Source organism: Panthera leo, chromosome B2 (assembly GCF_018350215.1).
Source record: "Panthera leo isolate Ple1 chromosome B2, P.leo_Ple1_pat1.1, whole genome shotgun sequence".
In the NCBI taxonomy this organism is placed as follows: domain Eukaryota; kingdom Metazoa; phylum Chordata; class Mammalia; order Carnivora; family Felidae; genus Panthera; species Panthera leo.
In genome coordinates, this window is record NC_056683.1 from 77,319,944 (window position 1) to 77,342,801 (window position 22,858).

General features: G+C 37.5%; 1 long non-coding RNA gene across 6 annotated transcripts in view; it reads right to left on the reverse strand.

Moving 5' to 3' along the window:
* Nucleotides 1–2,264: 2,264 nt before the first annotated feature.
* Nucleotides 2,265–22,858, reverse strand: part of LOC122219091 — a 203,863-nt gene continuing 183,269 nt past the window's right edge. For 4 of the 6 annotated variants that reach the window (XR_006202254.1, XR_006202259.1, XR_006202253.1 and 1 more), the window contains one exon: nucleotides 2,265–2,401. This is a non-coding gene — a long non-coding RNA (uncharacterized LOC122219091). Of the gene's footprint in view, nucleotides 2,402–11,142; nucleotides 11,282–22,858 lie in introns of those variants that run through there. The other 2 variants (XR_006202255.1, XR_006202260.1) reach the window with 1 other exon arrangement.

Consider the following 22,858-nt stretch of genomic DNA (forward strand, 5'->3'; position numbering starts at 1 on the left):
TTCTTCATATATAAGCTCTCATACTTGCAAGATTCTCTCATATACTAGCTATTGGTTCTTCTATACATTCCAAATCTTTTTTCTCTTCCATTCTCAATGTACGTACAGAGCTGAGTACTATAGGACATTATCATACAACCTCTAGCCCTGTCCCTTTGTAATTCAGCACAAGGAGTAGTGAGCATATTCCTGGAAGCTTTTTCTCCACGACAGCTAAATATCTAATCTAGAGTTGAAAATGACTGCAAGCCACTCTAATACCACTCAGTGTGAAAGGAAGTGTGGCAGGGGTGACTATGAGTGGAAGAAGACAACAATGTTAACTAATTAAGGTTAAAATGATAACTATTACAAATTACACAAAATCATATGACCATGTGAACACATACTGAGGGCACTTCTGTGCCTTAAAGAGGGCCCTGCAGAGAAGGACTTAATAGTGTCATATTAACTCCATCTGAGTATCTGCATTTAAGCAGTAAAATGGAAAAAAAATTGAAGGCCATGTGGCTTTCTTTATTCAGCATTCAGAAAGTGATTTCCATTTGTTGAATAGAATACCTGATATTTAAAGAATACAAATTACTAAAACACATGATCCTTAACAATATGGTCAGGACATATATATATGTGAAACAACTAGAGTAACTCCTGATGAATTACAGCTTACTGTGGCCATATTAAGACATGGCAGTGATAAAAGGGTGGGATGTCCTAAAGTTAGCTGGTAGTGGTGGCAAGGGCAAGGAAATCATCTGTAAGGAGATACAGTATGAATCTACTGTATGAGACATAAGTGTAATCAACCACAGTTGGGACTGGGTCTGAGGACAGAGCTCTGAAAGAAAAAAGGGCGGGGGGGGGGGGGGGGAATCTGTCAACATGTCAAAATGCATTAAGAATATATGCCATTGTATTCCAGGAGTTACTGTACCCAACTCCTTTTCAAAAGGACAATGTCTCCATTTAATAGGAGTCTGCTGACAAGGCAGCAGAGATTTGCAATCAACATCCAGTTCTATTCTATCAGTTTTTAGTGTAATAGATTTCTTTGTATCGACAGCAGAAAAGCAATGCTGGCATGGGCTGTAAGCCAGACTATGGAAAAAGCCCCATTATGTTGAATTGGATGTTATAATAGTATTTGATAAATTGATGATTCTATCTGTGGGGCTTGGCACTCTTGGAAACTAGCACTTTTCCATAACGTTTTTTTATTCCTCCACTTTGGAACACTTTTGTCCCTTTTATCACTTGGATGGTGTCAGGAAGATTGTCAAAATTATTGTTTACAATACTGATATCCTCAGAACTGTCTTTATAGATTTTTTTTCCTAAGAGGATTTTGAAATAATACCAGTGCACAGAATTAAAATTGAACAACCATCTCCCAAACCTCCAATAATCAAGTTCTAATGTGATCGTCATTTCATTCCCTACATAACATCCTCTATGACTTATTTAAAGAATGTAATAAAGAAACATAGAAGAAAAATGTGAAATAATTCATGTTGACCATTTGAATATTTATCCTTGAAAACAGCAGAGTTGCCATCATCTCAGGTAGATCTCTTTAATCATATTTTAACAAATGTTTATTGCCTGCCACAAGAACCAATATAGTTTATAGAACCCATTCCTTTTTTTCCCCTTTCTCTTTTAGGATTACAAAGTAAAGCTGAAGTAAATTTAAAGTAGCCCTAAAAAGTTAAAAATATTTATTTTAATTTCAGAGCTGCTTGGGATCTAATAAACAATGTTGAAAGAAAACCATGCCTGAGAAGGGAAGTTAAAAAAAAAAAAAGAATTATTTAAATGAGCACAAAAACCAACCATTTACTTATTAATTACCTTTCAGGAAGAACTATTGAATTTATATGCTAGAACTATTGTCACTAAATATATGGTTTGCTCAAATATTGGAAAGATGCAAAATATAAGAACTCTTTAATTAACAGGTAAATTTGAGCCAATAAGACATCTACAGTAGTCCCCCCTTATCCTTGGGGGTACGTTCCAAGACCCCCAATGGATTTCTGAAACTGCAGATAGTACCAAACTCTATATATACTATGTTTTTTTTCTGTACACACATACTTATGATAAAGTTTAATTTATGAATTAGGCACAGTAAGAGATCACAACAATAAATAATAATGAAATAGAATAATTATAACAATATACTATAATAAGTAATGTGAATGTGGTCTCTCTTTCTTCAAAATATATTATTGTTCCATACTCACCCTTCTTTTTGTGATGATGTGAGATAATAAAATGCCTGAGGTGAATGTGCGGTGAATGATGTAGGCATTGTGACCTAGCATTTGGCTACTGTTGACCTTCAGACTATGTCCAAAGGAGGATCGTCTGCTTCTGGATCACAGTTAACCTCAGGTAACTGAAATGCAGAAAGAAAAAACACAAATAAGGGAGGACTACTGTCCTTTTATGTTCATTTGCATTTAACTAAAGTATATTAGTAATAGAAGATGATCAACTTCAGAAAATTTCTGAACTGTTTAATTTTGTCTGTTAAGAACTAATACCCATTTCATCTGAAACAAAATGTAATCAAACTCCTGCAGACTACAACTTGAACATAGTTTGATTTCCTTTTCCTTGTTTTTCTTATTCTATGCAGTTTACTTACTCCCAAAATACAGAGAAGTCTTCAGGAAAGAAGATTTCTAGAATACCTCCCTACCATGTACCTGATAATCACAGATAATACCAGTCAGAGCATTTAAGTAGGTTGTACTTCAGGTTCACATACAATTTATCATCCAAATGAGAATAGTTTTAAAATTAAAAGGGAGTGCTATTGTTAATAATTAGACCAGAGAAACCGGTTAACTGAGATCAGTAGTAATGGTATACGCCAAGAATAACCTCCTAACTTAAACTCCCTGATTTGAAATTACACCCCTTCCCCACTATTCCCTAAATCTCTCCTGAAGGGCAGGTCTGACTAAAGGCTTTGCACCCTTGCCCCAGCTGCTTGGACACCAAAGTGGAAGCAAATCAATCAATCTAACAGGCTAGATTGAGCCAATCAGACTGTTCCCTTCCTGAATTTGAACTGAGACACCAGAGGATGATGTACACTGATTAGAAAGGTTATATGTTGAGTCAGTGCTGGATCAGCCCCACAAACCAGCAAAAATTACAAGACAGAAGCAGTACATAAAAGGTCAGGCTGGAGAGGAAAGTCAAAAATAAGAGAGATGAGGCACTATGAGCCCTAGAGAAACCTAACTTTGTAATTCAATCCTCTATATGGCTCAGTTGAGCTTAAAATGTGTACCTCAATTACAAAACTAAATATACTCTTACCATATGTCCCAGCAATTGTGCTCCTGGGTATTTACCCAAATGAACTGAAAATTTACGTCCACACAATAACCTGCACATGAATGTTTATAGCGGCTTTATTCATAACTGCCAAAATTTGGAAGCAACCAAGGTGTCCTTCAATAGGTAAATGGATAAATAAACTATGGTACATCTAGACAACAGAATATTACTCAGTGCCAAGACGAAATGAGCTATTGAGCCACAAAAAGACATAGAGGAGTCTTAAATGCATATTACTAAGTGAAAGAAGCCAATCTGAAAAGGCTATGATTCCAACTATACGACACTCTGGAAAAGGCAAAACTATGGCAACAGTAAAAAAATTAGTGGTTTCCAAGGGTTAGGAGGAAGGTGGAATAAACAGGCAGAAAACAGGATTTTTAGGGAAGTGAAACTAGTCTCCCCAATATTATAATGGTGGATACATGTCACTATGCATTTATCCAAACCCACAGAATGTACAACATTGAGAGTAAACCATAACATAAACTACAAACTTTGGGTGATTATGATGTGTCAATGTAGGTTCATCAATTGTAACAAATGTACCACTCTGGTGGGGGATGTTAATAATGAGGGAAGCTATGCATGTGTGGGGCAGGGGGTGTGCGGGAGCACTCTGTACTTTTGTTCAATTTTGCTGTGAACTTAAAACTGCATGAAAAAGTAAATTTCTTAATTTTTTAAAAGGTAAAAATAAAAACACAGAAAAAGGTAATGGAATATACACATTTCTGCTAAGAGATATTATCTCTAAATGGTGGAATTATCTTTTTTACTTGACAATCCCCCAAAATTAAGTTTTTGTTGAAATTTTCTCCTCAAATAATGTACTCTTTAAATTTCATCTTTTAAATAACTTCTGTTTATACCATCTTTTTAAAAATTTATTTATTTAAATTCAAGTTAGTTAAAATACAGTGTAATATTGGTTTCAGGAATAGAACCCAGTGATTCATCACTTACATATAACACAGCGTGCTCATCCTAATAAGATCTCTCCTTAATGCCCATCCCTTGTTTAGCCCATCCCCACCCCCACCCAACACCCCTCCAACAACCCTCAGTTTGTTCTCTGTATTTAAGAGTCTCTTATGGTTTGCTGTTTTTATCTTATTTTTCTCTCCCTTCTCCTATGTTTCATAAGTTCCACATATAAGTGAAATCATATGATATTTGTCTTTCTCTGACTGACTTATTTCGCTTAGCATAACACACTCTAGTTCCATCCATGTTGTTGCAAATGGCAAGATTTCATCCTTTTGAATATATATATATGTATATATATATATATATATATATATATATTCAATATATATATTCTCTCTCTATATATATATATAAAATATATATATATATATTCTATATATATATATATATATAGAATATATATATATATATATATATATATTCTATATATATATACACACCCCACATCTTCTTTATCTATTCATCAGTTGATGGACATTTGGGCTCTTTCCACCGGCTATTGTTGAAAGCACTGCTATAAACTTTGGGGTGCATGTGCCCCTTTGAATCAGCACTCCTGTATCCTTTGGATAAATACCTAGTAGTGCAATTGCTGGGTTGTAGGGTAATTCTATCAGTAATTTTTTGAGGAACCTCCATATTGCTCTCCAGAGTCACTGCATCAGTTTGCAAAAGGGTTCCCTTTTCTCCACATCCTTACCAACATCTATTGTTTCCTGGGTTGTTAATTTTAGCCATTCTGACAGCTGTGAGGTGGTATCTCATTGTGGTTTTGATTTGTATTTCTCTGATGATGTTGAGCATGTTTTCATGTGTCTGTTAACCATCTGGATGTCTTCTCTGGATAAATGTCTATTCGTGTCTTCTACCCATTTCTTCACTGGATTACTTGTTTTTTGGATGTTGAGCTTAATAAGTTCTTTATAGATTTTGGATATTAATCCTTTATCCGATATGTCATTTGTAAATATTTTCTCCCATTCCATCGGTTGCCTTTTAGTTTTGTTGATTGTTTCCTTCACTTTGCAGAAGCTTTTTTTTTTTTTAATATAATTTATTGTCAAGTTAGGTAACATACAGTGTATACAGTGTGCTCTTGGTTTTGGGAGTAGATTCCAGAGATTCATCACTTACATACAACACCCAGTGCTCATCCCAACAAGTGCCCTCTTCAATACCCATCACCCATTTTCCCCTCTCCCTCACACCCCCCCCGCAACAACCCTCAGTTTGTTCTCTGTATTTAAGAGTTTCCAATGGGTTTGCCTCTCTCTCTGTTTGAAACTACTTTTTCCCCTTCTCTTTCCCCATGGTCTTCTGTTAAGTTTCTCAAGTTCCACAAATGAGTGAAAACGTATGATATCTGTCTTTCTCTGACTGACTTATTGAGGTCCCAATAGTTCATTTTTGCTTTTATCCCCTTTCTTCCTGAGACATGTCTAGTAAGAAGCTGCTGTGGCCACGGTCAAAGAGGTAGCTTCCTGATTTCTCCTCTAGGATTTTGATTGTTTCCTGTCTCACATTTAGGTCTTTCAACTATTTTGAATTTATTTTTGTGTATGATGTAAGAAAGTAGTCCTATACTGACTCTCTTGATTGGGGCTTACTTTAATGCCTCAACACCACTTCTGACTGGAACATAGAAAAGGTACAATGATGCTTTATCTTCTTCCTACAATCAAAGCCAGTCATTCATACTGAGGGATAAATGACTCAAATGGACTCTGTACACATGTACCTCATGTTATAGGCAAAGTCCTTAAAATAAAGAAACTCTATGTTACCCACATAAGTTAAATTCTTCTATTTGCCTTTTTTTTAAATTGTGGTAAAACACTAGTAAACCAGAGAAATAAGTATTTTGAAAGTGGACTTTAAGCTATTGTTGGTCAAAATACTCACCTGCACTCTTGAGATCAAAATGAAAAGCGTTGGATACAATACAACTAGATGGCTCAAAGAGAAGACTGTTCAGTGGTTGAGTGTGGGCTTGGTTTCAGATTCTCTAGTTTAAAATTTTTAACTCTATAGCTTTTTAGCAGGTGACCCTGAGAGGTTACTTTGATTTTAAGCTCCTCTTTTTTTCAACTATAAGAATGAAATAATAGTAGTACCATCTTTGTAGGATATAATATTAAATGAATAAATGCAATGCAGTTATTGAAGCACTTTACACTTGATAAGCAATTATTATTACAGTGTAAATTAACATATTAATATCAGACTACTGAAAAGTCACAAGAGTTCTGTCCTAAACTACATTCTTTTCTATGACTTTCTATCATTTTTCCAGAGAAGAGATAAAGACAAAGACGGCATGATAATGGTTGCTAAGTGTCTTTTGAACACAACCTAAAACACACTTAATCCAATAACTGGCTGAATAAGTATTCAAGTTTTTTTTTCCAAAATACTTAGATGATAACTAGAAGTGCAAGAATAAATAAAATTTAAACAAAAATAACAATAAATCCTAAGCTTTTGTTCAAAAAAATTCAAGACACAAAGACAGGCCAGAAGAAAATTTCCTTTATTCAAATGAAAATTAGGAGTTTTAACTACTTACAGTTCCACATGAACCACAGTGTAAGTCTAGTTACTCTTAACTACTTTTTAAGTTTTAGAGATAGAGAACCATTAACTATTAGAATAGAAGAGGGTGGCCAAATTGATGAGGTAAATTGACGAAGATTTTCTTAACTTAAAAAAAAGAGAATGGAAACCAATTTGATAATAAATTTAATATATTGAGAAAAAGGAGAATAGAAAATGTTTGGCTTAAAAAAAGAAATATTTGTGAAGGCATGCAGGAACTGAATTCACCATTATGAAATATTTTAAAGGAAGAGGATGTGGATGTTTTCTCTGTTAATTCAGAAGGTAAAAGTAGAACCAATGTGTGAAATTCAAAGCAGCTATCATAGCAATATAAAATTCAATTTAAGAAAGATGTAGTATTGTCTGCCTGGGGGTCAGTTGAGTGTGGGAGTGGTGGCCCAGCCCACAGATGAGCTGTTCATTGCAGTGTAGAGGGTTTTATAGAAAAGAATCCTGATAAGAGGTAGAAATTTGGACAAGATGAAAGCTAGCTGTCCTTACACTTCCAAAACTCTAGAGTTCTAAGATTCAGTTCTTTGTTCGCTACTGACCTTGCCTGTTGGAACAGTTTTTCCAACGTATGATACTAAAAGTAATATTTTAGGAGCAGAAGAGATGATCTAAAAATAGCTGAAATTTCAGAAAGGCGCTTTTAAAATTAGGTAAAGATGAAAATATCTACAATTTTCTTCTATATGAAAAGAACAGAAAAACCTATCATTTTAGTTATTTTAAAAAAAGATTGCTTTTAACATTATAGGTTCTTTAGAGTGTTAGTCAAATAGAAGAGATATCTTCTTAGAAGTTGGTCTACTATATTAGCAAGTATAACTCTATACACTCAGGCTTCTCCATCTAAAATGGACACATTCACTGCAATGCCTTTCTTTGAGTGACAGAGCATTTTGTTTATACCTTTTACACAACTCATTCCCAATTGTTCATTATTGGATTTAATAAACTCCTCGGTCTTCTCCAACAACAGCCCCACAACAGCACCATGAAGCCTAAGTGTCTCTCACGTTCCTACTTTAAGCACTACAAAGACTCTCCATTGCAGTTAAAGTCAAATCCAAACCCCTTTTCAAGACTTGGAAGACCACATAACAGGGCTCCTGCAAACCTCTCCCATTGCTGTTCACATTGCTCCTGCTTGTGCTCCCAGGGCTCCAGGAACACTGGCTCTGTCCTGTGGGTGCCATTCCCAATGCCTGAACCCCACTTCCCTTGGACAGCTTTTTCTTCTCTTCCTTTAGTTTTCAGCTTCAAAGCCACTTTGGAGTGGCTTCTTCTAAAAGAAGCATCAAAAACTAGCCTCACTTTTACTCCTGACTTGTTATTTTCTTAGCCCCTCATTTGTTTGTTACCTTCATAAATCTTATCCCAATTGATAGGTCTTTCACCTATTAGTTAGCATGTGGTTTATCTATCTCCCTTCCTGTAATCTAAGCTCTAAATGGAAAAGAACCTTGCCTTTCTTGCTTACCATTGTACCCCCACATTGAGACAGTACCTGGCACATGGTAAGAGCTCAGTAATCATTAGTTTGATAGTTGGAAGAAATACCCAAATACTACACATACCAATCCAATGCATTTCTACTGGCTAACCCAGGGCTCACCCTCTGTCAGCAAGATTATTGCAACTTCCTTCTAATTTCACTATTCTGCCTATTCTTTCCTCTGACTTCAATCCATTCTCTACACTACAGCCAGGGAATTTATTTTATTTTATTTTATTTTAATTTTTATTATTTAAAAAATGTTTAATGTTTATTTATTTTTGAGAGACAGAGGGACAGAGCATGAGCAGGGCAGGGGCAGAGAGAGAGGGAGACACAGAATCCGAAGCAAGCTCCAGGCTCTGAGCTGTCAGCACAGACCCTAATGTGGGGCTCGAACTCAGGAGCAGTGAGATCATGAGCTGAGCCAAAGTCAGACGTTTAACCGACTAAGCCACCCAAGCGCCCCCAGGGTAATTTTTTAGAATGCAAATTGGATCATTAATATCTTCTGTTTAATAATCTTTAAGGGTCTACCATTGCTAATACGATAATACTAGTAGTACTTATAATACAAACATTTACTGAACAATTACTGGGTTCCATGCGCTTGTACTAATTCATTTAATCCTCATAAAAACCTTTTGAGGTGTATATTATTAGTCCTATTCTATAGATGAAGAAACTGAGGCACAGGAAAGCTTAAAACCATAACATGGTTCATTAACACCTCTAGTCCACACTCATATCTCCAATATCACTGTATACAAGTCTCCAGCTTACATTTAGAGAGTAAAAGTACCAGATGTTTGAACCAGAAACACAATAGGAATGGACTTTATTTCACTTTTCAAACTAGACTGGTCTACTCCTTCATCCTCAAAAGGCTGTATCCTTGTGCCTTTCTCTCACCTAACTATACTACTCAGTGATCCTCCTATGTAGACCTAAATGCAGTCTATCTTTTGGAATCCTGCTGCAATCACTCCTCTATGATTTTGCCCCACTCACCTTAATCCAAAATCTTCCACTAAACACCTATTAATCTCATTTTTGATAATAGCCATTTGATAGATGCCTGGTCTTTTATTAGTTATTTGTCTGGCTCCTTGAATTAGCTGCCTTTTTATATTCATTGATTCATCTGTCAACAATAATATAAGCATCTCAAGAGCAGGGATCACATTTTACTCTTCCTTCTCTTGCATAGTCCCTAACATACTGTCTTGTAGGTATTTCTTATAGGTGCCTAATAGGTATCCATTGTTTGATTTGTCAATTAGTTTTCTTCCTACTTTATGTGATCACTGTCATAATAAAGTTAGGAAATATGTGGCATTGAGCTCCCAAATATTTAGCTCTCCAGCATGAGTCATGGTATTTCCATTGCATACTTAGAAGAACTAGTATTCTACTAATTATAGTGTACGGCTGTACCCTTGTACATTTTTTTTTACTTGGAATTATCTCCATACAAGTTCTGTCACCAGGGAAGGTAGAAAAACACTGAGCACAGCTCCCAAAAGCTATGTTTTCCTCGTGTTTGACACATCATCACACACACGTCTGTTATGCCTCTGATAGCATAGCTTTGCAGAGTCTGTTTCTATGGTAATTTTAAGCTTATATAACACCAGCTCCTCAGAGTCTTTATGAACATTTCTTAAGTTTGTGAAAATTACATACACTTCACCTTCAAAATGACTCAATTCATTGTGTAGACATTAAGGCAATAATTATGAAATAAAACTATACAACAATATGAAAATACATTATAACATTAAGAGAGGGAAACGAGAATATTAATTTGGATCTATGCTGAGCTTATAACCATGGAACATGTGAAGAAGGTGCTCTTGGTGGCCTTGCCAATCAATAGCCATCATCCTTCCCAACAGGACCATGGTTCCATGCAGATATCCACCTTTTTCTCAAGAACATGTGTTCTGGGAAGTCTGGGATCAGGCTATTCCTAGTCCAGAGGATGGGTCACAATTAGGTGAAACCAAAGATTCTTAGTCTGGGGAAGTTTTGAAGTCCCAAGGCCTAACCCCCTCTCTATTTCCCCCCTCCCCTTTTCATACCCCTCTTCCTTCCAATTTTGATGGTTCTGTAGTGGGTCCTGAGAATTTCATTTCTAACAAGTTCCCAGGTGATTGTAATGAAGCCAGTCTAAATAACACTTTGAGGATTCTTTGCTCTTGAAAATAAGCTCTTCTATGGAAATTTGTTTTATATGTGATGCTCTGAACTGTGGTAATTTTGGTACCAGCCTACAAATGGTACCAATACACAGAAGAGGGTGGAGCCAAGAGCCTCTCCGAGGAAGGCAGAGGTAACCTGAAGTGACTCCTGCAGTCCACCTACATAGGCACTTATTATGTGACTTAAATAGATCTCATTATTTTTAAAGTCATTAGAGATGAGGCATTTGTTGTTTGCTGCTGAAAACATTATACCTGATGTCTTTCTAAGGTAAAAACAGTTGCTTCAAATGATGAAGATATAATTATTTTTCTTCCCCAATATGTTTCTTATGCAATAAATATCACACAAAAAATAATTTGTTTGATTAAACCTCTAATATAAAATGAAAGAGAGAGATGTGACTATTTTACATACTTGCTCAATTACATAATAATTACACCACTTTTTCTTGTGGTTTGTTTTTATTTTCCAAAATATTTTCCATCAAATACTTCATTCAAAGGCAGGATACCAAATTTGAAGTCTTTCTTCTCAATTTTCAGATAAGGGCCACAGAAATGCCTCCAGATGAAACAGAAAGATATACTGGCCTGCTATGAAGAAGTGCACAAAAACCTGCTTTAGGACCTAAAAGGAGAAAAGGAAGACGACTTAGGGCTTTCTATGTTAGGACTATTGCCTTGAGCCTCCTCCTGCTTTAACTCTGTTACAATAGTTCCTTGTGTGCCCCCTATCCATTTGCTAATGAAAATATCTAAATTTAAGTATAAGGGAATACCTAAAACCTACTTCCACCACCACCTTTCTTATTATGGCATAGAGCACTGTTGTAGAAAACATTGTTGGTAACCAAACACCCATTCCCACTCTTCCTGATGTGCCTTTCTCTCTAGAGGCTGGAAAAGCTAAATGCTCACTTTCCCAACTCCACCACAGCTACAAGTGGTCATGTGACACAGTTCTGGCTAATGGACACAAGCAAAAATCTTCAATGGGGCCTCTAGAAAAGTTTTACCTTCCTGATAAAAAGGACTCACAGTGTCTTAAAGTGAATAACTCATATGTGAAAGGTAGAGAAATGGGTGGATGAAATTTCCATAATATTTTAAGCTATATAGTAGGAACAGTTCTGTTAGAAATAAGTTTTACTTGAATAACTCAGCAAAATGGTATTAATGGAATCAATTACAAGTTGAAAGTAGAAGGTAAGAAAATGTGCCATTATCTAATTACTACCAGGAAGACTGGTGACATATCAATTATTCAAAAGTTAATTTTTTCATTTTTGAATGGACTCACCCAAAATTTAACTTGCTTATATCCTACAGCCATGGTAAAATTATTGGGGCTTTTTGGGATACATTTTGCAATCTGTTTTCTTTGGAAAGTTCACCAGGAAACTAAATGTTTAAATCTACATATTTCATAGATGTTTACTGAATTATTTTTTACGCTTGAGTAACTTTTTTCTCAACACCCCCTTCAAAAAAATGTCTAGACTAAAATTATTGCATTTAAGCCCTTAGTAATAGAACTTAGTTGCTTGCATCATTAATTTTTCACTATGCTTGAGCAAAGAAAAGTGACGATCCTATACATGCAAATTACCTGGGCTCACTTATAGAAGTGAGATCATTAAGAATCTCCAAATTTGAGAGAATGTCAGTCTTACTTTCCAGCCTACCTGACTATAAAGAAATAAGATTCTGAATTTAACCAATAATATGGACTGTCTTCACTCCAGGAACTTATAAAGGAACCATAACCTCCTACCTACTGTTTCCCAGTAGCTGTCAAAATTTTCCATTGAGAGAAGCACTATTTAAGAAGGATTGCCCAAACTTTGGATAAGCAGTCCATAAACTGTAAACTTCAATTTGTCCTGAATCAAGTTGAAACTCTGAGGGCCATGTGACTTGAACACACTGTCTGGTCCATGTAGAATTGCTCTTGGTGAATGCACTATGTTTAATAATTACATCAGCTATGTTAAGGGATAATGCTAAAAGAAACAACCCTAGGATATTCACTATTGTCTCACCATGAGGACGTTACTAATGATGTGGTTCATTAAATTTCACAGAATTGTCTTTATGAAAACACAGAAAGCATCCCCCTAGTATTCATAGTATTCAAGAATAATTGTCCTTCTTGTGAATGTTTTTATTACGTTCATAGGAAATTGTGTATTTTTGTTTTTTCTCTCTCTGTGTTGACTGCTAGAAAACCCAAAGGAAAACCTATGCTCTTAAATGCAGCAAGTGTGGTAGGCCTCAGCATCCATTTTTGTGTGCTAACCTCATCCCTGGTTTCATCCGATTTTTCCAATCCAATTTCTCTTTTTTTCCTATTTACTCACTTTTTTTTCTGTTTTTTTTTCTTTTTTGTTTTGTGTTGTTGTTGTTGTTTGTGTATTTGTAAGTTGTTGCACAATCCTTTGGAATAGAAGGCCATGCAAAATTGCTAACTAGGCTTTAGAGTATTCAGACACTTGTCTATGAGAAATCCACATACCTGTAAACACACACCAAAACCATCCTTATTTTGAGGACAGAAAGGTGGACCACTGACTCACCCAAACTTATTAACTTAGTACCCAAAGACACACACCCACCTACTCCAGCATGAAATTCAAAGCAGACATTAGGTCATGGATCTCAGTTATCTGACTAAGCTAAAGGGCAGAGCAGTACTTGCAGATCAGCACCCAACAGATCAAAAACAGGCAAAAGAGAAAATCTTGGCAAGAGCACCAGCATCACTGAGGCAAATGAAGCCATGAGTCTAGGCAGCAGACAGTATCAAACGCATTGAGCTAACATATTTTCCCCAGTCAGTAGTTGTTAGTTTCTTTTAATTGCAAAAAAACCAGTCCCCATGGGCGGAGGTGAGAGTAATTCCCTGAATAGGATGAAGCTAAAAGCCTGGAGAAAAAGATAGCAATATATTCCAGTGAATGGACAACTAAGAAGAAAAAAAGTGAGATGGTTTAATGAGCACAACAAACAAAGCAAATGGAGTTTTTTTGCTTTTGTGGGGTATTTATATTAAATTCTTACATTTTCTCAGAAGTTTTCCCTCATATTTTTGTGCCAATAAACGTAACCAGTCGTGTAGAATCTGAGCATCTCCTTTCCTAGAGAAATAGTCACAAGGTTATAATTGCCAAGTGCTATTTTGGCATTCTTCCTGCAGGTCTCCTTCCGATGTGCTTCATATCATTCTGCCTTCAAGAAAGACAGGAGCTGAGGACCTGGATCGACCAAGAGGTGGGCAGGTCTGTATCTCTGACTAAGAGGCTGTGTCTACTCAGCCTTTGACAAGGGTCAAGAGAATTGTAGTTTCTCAAGGTAATAATCTCACTCCTACAGATTCTGAACAAAATGAGAAATAAACAGGGTATCAAATGGGCATCAAAATACCACATTTTTTTTCTGACAAAATTGTGTTGAAGAGCAGCCTAAACCAGACCTCTCCTTCACCTAAAAATGAATCTAATAGCTCTATGGTTGAGTAGCTGCTCCTGTGTCTGCATTTTCTCATCTATGGCAGGCAAGACATGCTTTCCCTGAGACACAGTGGCTGCTGCCAGTGCCTCTTGCTTCTTAACATCTTCAAAACATGCTTCTTGGAGCAGTTGCTCTCTGATCAGCCCACCTGTCTTAGCAGGATAATCATCCCTGGCAATCTCCCTCACTGAACCTCCTCCTGATGCTTTTGAAGACTATGCCTTTGAGGATTGACTACAAACCAGTAGGATTCCTGGCATGGATTGCACAAAAATCTTGAAATCCACAGCTTCTGAATTTTCCATGATTCCAGGACATCAATTCCATTGCATCTTTCTTGGTAGTTGTAGAAACTATGTCTATCGCTCAGTTTTCCTTTGATGTAAGGTTGGCTTAGCTAATTTTTAACATTCTAACCTGCTTCTTAAACTGGTTCTTTTCCTTTTCTGCTTGTAAGTCTACACTACTTGCTGGATTTTAGCATCTTCTTATCTTTTACTTTCCCTTTGTTTGGAGATCTAAACATTTATTTTCTTACACACATTTGAGGTTCTCTCTGTTAGTCCCCCCGCCCCCATCCTCCATAGCAGGAGAGATTAAAGACGTGGGATTTGAGCCTCCCTCAAATGCAAATGTAACAGGATGTTAAATTTGGCTTTTCCTGAAACTGAGGAATTTTGGTGGAGACCTCAAAGGTCCATAAATACAATGTCTGTCAAGGACTCTCTGAAGGGAGATCCTAGACTATCGATGCTGAGCAAGCTAAGGAGAGTGGGAACCCAGGTCTGCCAGCATTAATGCTCATCCACCTCCAGCCTAATTGGGGTGATATTGGAGATATCAGGGAAGAAGGACTGTCCTGGAGGGTTGTCAGTGGACTGTACAGAACCTCACACCCCCATGGAGCATCCAGAAGAGATCTTTCCCCATTATTTCATGCCAAGTGCAAGTAACTTTGAGAGAACCTTAGGGACAACTTGTTGCATGTTCCCTGGCATTTGAGAGGATGAAGACAACCTCTTTCCAGTAGGAAACTAAGAGAGAGGCTGTATATAGAAGCACGTCCTAGCACTAAAGAGAAAGAGACCTCCTATAGGAGATGTTCACTTCTGATGATGATAGGGAAAGGATGCCTGTTCTCTCATGGTCAAAGGGACCTATGGGGACATATTTTTAAAGAGCATATCACTCTGCCTAAAAGGATGAGGGGACCCAACAGAGATCAGTTGTTTGGGTGGTCTATAAGAAATCCAATGGTTGAGCTAGAAAAAAAGTGTATACACACACACACACACACACACACACACACACACACACATTGACTACAGTAATGTCACTATAATTAGAGGCCCCTAGGAAACAGATCACACACATACACACACACTCACTATAATTAGAGGACCCTAGGAAATAGATCACACACACACACACACACACACACACACACACACACACACACACACCACAGAGAGGTCTAGGGCAAAAATACAATTAGAGGCCCATCAACAATTACCTAAATACTTAAAAGTGTAAATGAAGCTAATAAATTGTTGAATAAAATGTTTCATCTTACTACCTTAAAAATATAATTACAGAATGATCTGCAAGACCAAGTTCAGATTTACAATTTTCACACTCCTCTGAGTTCCATGGCACAAAAGGGTAGCATGGGGGTGTGTAGGGGGAGGCGGTTGCCAGCCCTCAGTCTCCAGTCTGGATCTCTCATCCTGACTCCTCTTTGTAGTGCAAGGAGATCCCCGTGCTTTCATATGAACACCCAAACCCAAACCACCACCCACCAACCACCCCCACTTACTCCCACTGCCCACTTACCAGCCCCACAGCAAAAAGTCACCCTTGACCATCCCCTGGGCTTAGGAGTGCACATAGTGGGTGTGGTCTGTTCTTGGAAAATAGACCTGGGGAAGAGGCATGAGCAGGGACTAGAAAGCAGGGTCAGAGCCACTTGGAAAGGTATCCCAGGGTCCCAGTACAGAGAAGGGGTCTGGAATTGTGGGCTTCTAGTCTCCTTGGGCTTGTGGAGTCTTCATTTTATAGGGAGGTGCATAGATGAAGGAGGACAAACTACAGAACGGGGGCCAGGGCAAGGATCCCTGGCTGAGCTTCAAGGTGATGCCATCTGGACATGCATATACATACATACACACACACACACACACACACACACACACACACACACACACACACAAGCCACTGGAGAAAGAGCTAGCCAAATTACCTCCACCACATCCAGAAGGAACCAGAGCAATACTAGAGCCTTATAACCTCACCTAAAATGTCCAAATCATGCCTCTTGTGAATTCCCTCTCCTCCTTTGGCTCAAGCCCAAAATGGTCAGAAACCCATCTTCTAACTGAGGAAAGGAAGCATGGTATGGAGAGAGAAGCCAATCATATGGCCTCCCCCATTACAGGGTACCTGCCTGAATCAGGCCCAATCTAGTGGAGAAGAAAAGATACCAATCAAATGAGGTTTGAAATTTCACTATTACACTCAACAGGACATTTTAATTTCAGAAATGAGCCTGCTCTTTGTTTCAGAGTCCCCAAAACTCTAGGACTTACCTTCATCTTTTTTTTTTTAATCTAGGAACATGGAAAAACAGAATTGGAGACCAAGTTTTATAAGGGAACAGTTAGAAAGAAAAAATTTTACTCTAGTATCTCACAGTCCTGCACCTAGCTTATTCAGTATACCAGTTACACATGCATAGCTCAAAGAGATAATAATGTGGTAGGAGTGGAGAGGTTTAGTAAGAGAAGATAACTTGGTTCTAATTATCCAAGGATGAGGCAAGGCTATGGCACAGGTGCACAGCAGCTCAGTATTGAAAATGCTACATAATAAATGATCCAGAGTACTTGCTCAGAGGTGAATCACTGCCTTACACATGATTATATAAACATAACTTCATAGGTGTTAGTGCACTGTTCCTGCTATTAATATAACCCAAAGTGTCCTTCTTTTTTTTAATATTTATTTATTTTGGGACAGCATGAGCAGGGGAAGGGCAGAGAGAGGGGGAACAGAGTATCTAAAGTGGGCTCTGCACTGACAGGTTGACAGCAGTGAGCCCAATGTGGGGCTCCAACTTACCAACCTCAAACTGTGAGATCATGATCTGAGACAAAGTTGGATGCTCAACCGACTGAGCCACCCAGGTGCCACCCCCCTCATAGGGTCCTTCTTACTATGTCCTCAGGGCAACGTCCTGTTTAGGACAAGAAGCAGGAAGCTGAAACGGATCTCATGAGAAGCCCCAGATAGGCCTCAATCATATTGTATTTTCTTCTGTCAAAAAAATCCACACTCTGCTAAGATCTTTGGAATTGTGTTTTTATCTTATATTTTTAGCACAGCAAGCAAATACTCTTGTAAGTGAAACCAAATTGGTTTTGCAATGTGGCTTATTAAGTGGAAGAAATTTTTATGTGTAGTATTTTGCATATACAGCAATGAAGTAATCTTTGATGTGTGCTTTAAAATATTTATATAATTTTACCAATCAATGTGTCTAAAATGAGTGTAATTTAAATTACTGCAAGTTGGCATTTGCTAGTAAACACCATGCAAATTCATTTAAGTTCCTGCTGTTTGAATTATCACCCCGCACTTCTATCAAGTAGAAGTGGCAAAAAATAGCCTACTAATACCAATGGAATTCTTTATTGTTTGTAAACCTTTTGTCTGTAACTATTGGCTGAATGGCACAGGATGATGTCTTTCTGCTAAAGGTATCTGGAGAACACAGTTTACACTGTTTGGCTATTGTACATTACTGTATAAAATGAGAATCCTACACTCCCAGCATTACTTTATTTAAAGACACTGTGTCTTTTTCTATTGTGGGAATTACCCTTATACCTATGCCCTGGATTTGTTTGGTTTTTAGCATAGTGTGAGTATACTCTGTGTTTGTTTTCTGTACCACTGAATCATATTCCTAAGCCTTTGCCTTGCCTTGCCTTGTTCATCAGGAACTGATTTCAGGTAAGGTAAGTTAAGACAGAGTCACATTTGTTAACAATTTCAACACATGTGGAATCTACATCTAACTGATAAATTCCAGACAGGGGAAGTAGAATCCTCAGTATTGAATGAGCTACAAAACCATATAATAACACCTACAAGTCTATTTGGAAATAAATGGTTAGATTGGCTTAATAATTGGTGTAGGCATATTGACCTTGGTATTTGTTCATATATATTGTTATTTGTTATATCACTGGACGACCTTGATTTAGCATCACTTACAAGAGTATTTGAGGAGAGTGCTTTGAAGGCCATGACTATGGAGTGGTTCATGTTATCATTCTCATTTTGTTCCTTTAATAATAAGTCTAAAATATGTTTTAAACTGCTCTAGGTCCTTTTTCAAACTTCAAGCTCAAACAAACCTAATTCCTACAAAGTATTATAAGCACAAGCACTGTTTTCTTATTCCTTTTTCAGCTGTTGTATTCATAGTAACTTCACTGGGTTTATTCTCTACCATGACCCAAGGATATAGTACATCTTTATAATAATGAACAGCCATTCACTACCACTACCACCCCACCTTACTCCTTTTTATCTGTTTACTGGAAAAATATGCCAGGATTCCGTGGGTGGACTGAACTCCTAGCCTTGCTTTCTAAAATCCAAAACCATGATCAAGATATATATATAATTAATAATCCAGAGCCAACTAGTGGTGGGTGGTGACTACAGATGCTTGTGGACAAGCTACAAAATTACAAGAGATTAGTCTCTCCAGTTTCATCTTTGCCCCTAGGTTCAGTTCAAAATAGCATAAAGAAGAACAGAACTGAGAGCAATACATGCAAAGCATAGCTGCCTTCACAGTTACATTCCAGTTTTCTGCCTCTGTTGGAAAACATAGTTAAAAGAGCAAAATAATTTCACTATTCGATCAGGAGAATGATGTCTAGAAGACGTAAGCTGTGTCCCAAGCATCAAAGGTGCCAAGTGAAGACCAAGAAAAGGTACCATGAAGCAGATGCTCAACTGCTCAACTCAACAGATGCTCAACTCAGAGAAAGATGAAGCCATGGAAAGTATGAGTAGAATAGGTATGGGACCCATGAGCCTGGAGGCAAAAACAAAAACGAGAGTATCTGAACTGTCAGCTACCAAAGCAAGTCACCAGACCAGCTTAAAGAAGTGAATGCAATGTTAGGAAAGGCAAACTGGATTTCTGGGACTAAAGCAAGCAAACATCTGGACTTCAGGAATTCAGAGAGGGCAAGACAACAGCCATAATAGCTGACAGAAGGAATAAGCTCATCCAGAGCATGGAGAGAGCCTCTGCCCCATATTCTACACTTTCCTACAGACTGTTGAACAGAAAAGAGCTGAAAGGTGGATGCAGCAACTGCACTATAGGGAGCACAGGGTTTTGTGGCTTTAGATGTGTGCACATTACAGCTAGGTGAGGGAGGAGACCTGAAATGACTGCGGGCAATGTGAGGTTTAATTTGTCACAATGCTCATACAACAGGAGCCTCTCATCCTGTATAACAGGACTGAACTGACAAGTTGGTTATTTAACTGAAAAAGATCGTTAAACCAAAAGATCATTTAAAAATGATACACAACACATATGATACATAATTCATTTTGATTAAAAACACATTAATTCACCCAGATTTTGGTTTAGAACCAAACTTTTCATTAGCATATGGATTTGCTGATTGGAATTCCACACTGTCTTTTCATAATTGATGATACATTATCTATGCTGTCTAGTTCTAAGCCTTTTAAGGAAGCCAAGAATTTAAAGGCACTTCCAAATTTTTATGGCTCCTCCTTCCCCAACTTTTATAACTGTCTTGTCCACACCTAGTTTTACAGCAGGGTTTTGTTTTGTTTTTGGCAGGCTACATTTCATCTAGTATTTTACACAAAGCATTCACCAGTAATCTTCTTTTCTGCATTGTTGTCATTGGCTATGTAATACCTAATTAAATGAGAGTATAATAAATAGGACAGCATAAACAGGTACATGATCAAGCACAACCTACTTTTGGTAAGCAGACAACTCAATCTGGCAAGTTAGTTTAATGACAATTAGTTAAAAGACTGTAATCTTATAATTTCTAAGTTAAAACTATGGTTTTTATCTGCTGCATTTGACAATTATAGCTTCTTGAAAATATTAAAATATATAAATGGAGGATTAGGTTATTCATGGGGAGATATTTTTGGTATTTACTGGACTGTATGACCTCAATACTGACAAATGCCAAGAGCAGGTTTACAGTAACCAAAAGATCAGGTGCAGACATCATAAACAAGTTTTACTAATCTAAAGTATAGAGAATAAAGTTGGTAAGGAGATGCATTTGAGATATCAATACTTTCCTGGCTACATGGAACTATCATCTCATAGAAAGCCAGTCTTTACCACCTGTGTGTGCAGTGAGGCTCAACTGCCCCCCTCCAAACTGAGCTTAAATGCAAAGCCTTTTTTATGTATTTATATACACATGGCTGGAACAGTTCTGCTAATGGACTAGTCTAAATGTGTGCTGGGAATTGCACTACTAGAAATTTATCCAAAGGATACAGGAGTGTTGATTAGAAGGGGGCACATGAACCCCAATGTTTATAGCAGTGCTATCAACAATAGCCAAATTATGGAAGAGCACAAATGTCCATCAACAGATGAATGGATTAAGAAGACGTGGTATGTATATATATACATATACATATACATATATATATATATATATATATATATATATATATATGTATATACACACACACACACACACATACTGGAATACTACTCAGCGATGAAAAAAATTAAATCTTGCCATTTGCAACAACATGGATAGAAACTGGAGGGTAAATGCTAAGTGAAATAGTCAGAGAAAGACAGATATCACATGATTTCACTCAGATGTGGAATTTGAGAAATTTAACAGATAATCGTAGAGGAAGGGAAGGAAGAATAGATAAAAACAGAGAGGGAAGCAAACCATAAGAGACTCTTAAATACAGAGAACAAATTGATGGTTGATGGGGGGCAGGGAAATGGGTGATGGGCATTAAGGAGGGCACTTGTTGGGATGAGCACTGGGTGTTATATGTAAGTGTTGAATCACTGGATTCTATTCCTGAAGCCAAGACTACACTGCATGTTAACTAACTTGAGAATAAATTAAATAAATAAATAAATAAATAAATAAATAAATAAATAAATAAAATACTTAAAAAAAATAACGTGTGCTGGGGACTACATCTTGTGAATCTAGTGCAACTCATCACACAACAGAATATAAAAAGAGAAGAAGGTATCAAAAGAGAGACATAGATGCACCCCTGCCCTCTCTGAGTTAACACAGCCTAGACTAGTACTTTGTTGAATGTGGAACAAAGATCAGTTAGACCATCTCTGAAGGTCATGCTGATGGTTTTCACACCAGTCAGAGGTCTATAGATGTTAGCAGAAAAAGTTTCAGTCAAAACATTTGGAAAACACTTGATTAACCTATATTAAGCAGGTTTCTTTTCAGCAAAGAGAATGCTTAATACTTAATACTTAATATGAATTATTAGGAGTAGGCTATAGTTAGGAAGGTTTCCTTACTCATTACCTTACTTCTATACCTCCCTGCGCATAAATCCTAATGGTGTAGTAGTTAAGGAAGAGAGGGCATCCAAGAGAAGCTTGTGAGTAATTGAGACTGAGGCTAACAGTGACTGATGTACAAATTTTAGGTAAATAAAGGAAGGTGAAAAGCCATTCCAAGTAAAGGGAACAGTATAAGCAAATGTGGATTGGGAACCGAAAACAGTTAAGAGACACAACATTAATCTAAAAAGATTTTATTTATTTGTTTGGTTGTTTGTTTTAGAGAGAACCTGTGCATGAGCTGGGGAGAGAGACAAAGGGAGAGAGAAAGGGAGAAAGAGAATCTTAAGCAGGCTCCCCACTCAGTGCAGAGCCTGACATGGGGCTCTATCCCATGACCTTGGTATCGTGACCTGAGCTGAAATCAAGAGTCAGATTCTCAACCTACTGAGCCACCCAGGCATCCCTAAAATGATTTTCTTTATAACTGCAAATTATTAAGTCAAAATATATTACAATGCACCAGAGGCTACATAGGCTGGTCAAGAGTAAGACTGCAGAGTTTAAGAGAGTCACTGATGCTCATGAATCTGCCCTGAGGCAGGTAGGAAGCCATCCAAAGAATGACCAGCAGCCTCCACACAGATTCACTTCTGGCTGGCTAGCCTGGCCTAAGGCCCCTGGGAAAGGCTCTACTTTCAGGAAAACATGGGGACAGAGCTAGAGCAGTCCTGCTCTTTCTAAGAAGCTGAGAACTATGGTGGGGAGAGTGGCAAGCTGATTCCCCTCCAGGGTGGGAGAAAGTGTTTTAACTATATGGATTCTTATTGTCTTCTCAACCTCTTCCCCTTTCCTGGAGAGCCACCACAAAACAAAGAAAGCAGTAAACAGATAATAGATGATGACTGAATTGCACATAGATTAACAAGAGATTGGTCTCAAGGTAAACATGCTAGGCTAGTCAATCATTATTTTAGAGAGTGCTAGTACTTGGTAATCTCACCACCATCACCTCTCATGAATGTATGGCTAATCCTCCTGCTTTATTTCTCCTTCTGGTAACAAAACCTCTGACCATGGGGTAATCACTGGAAA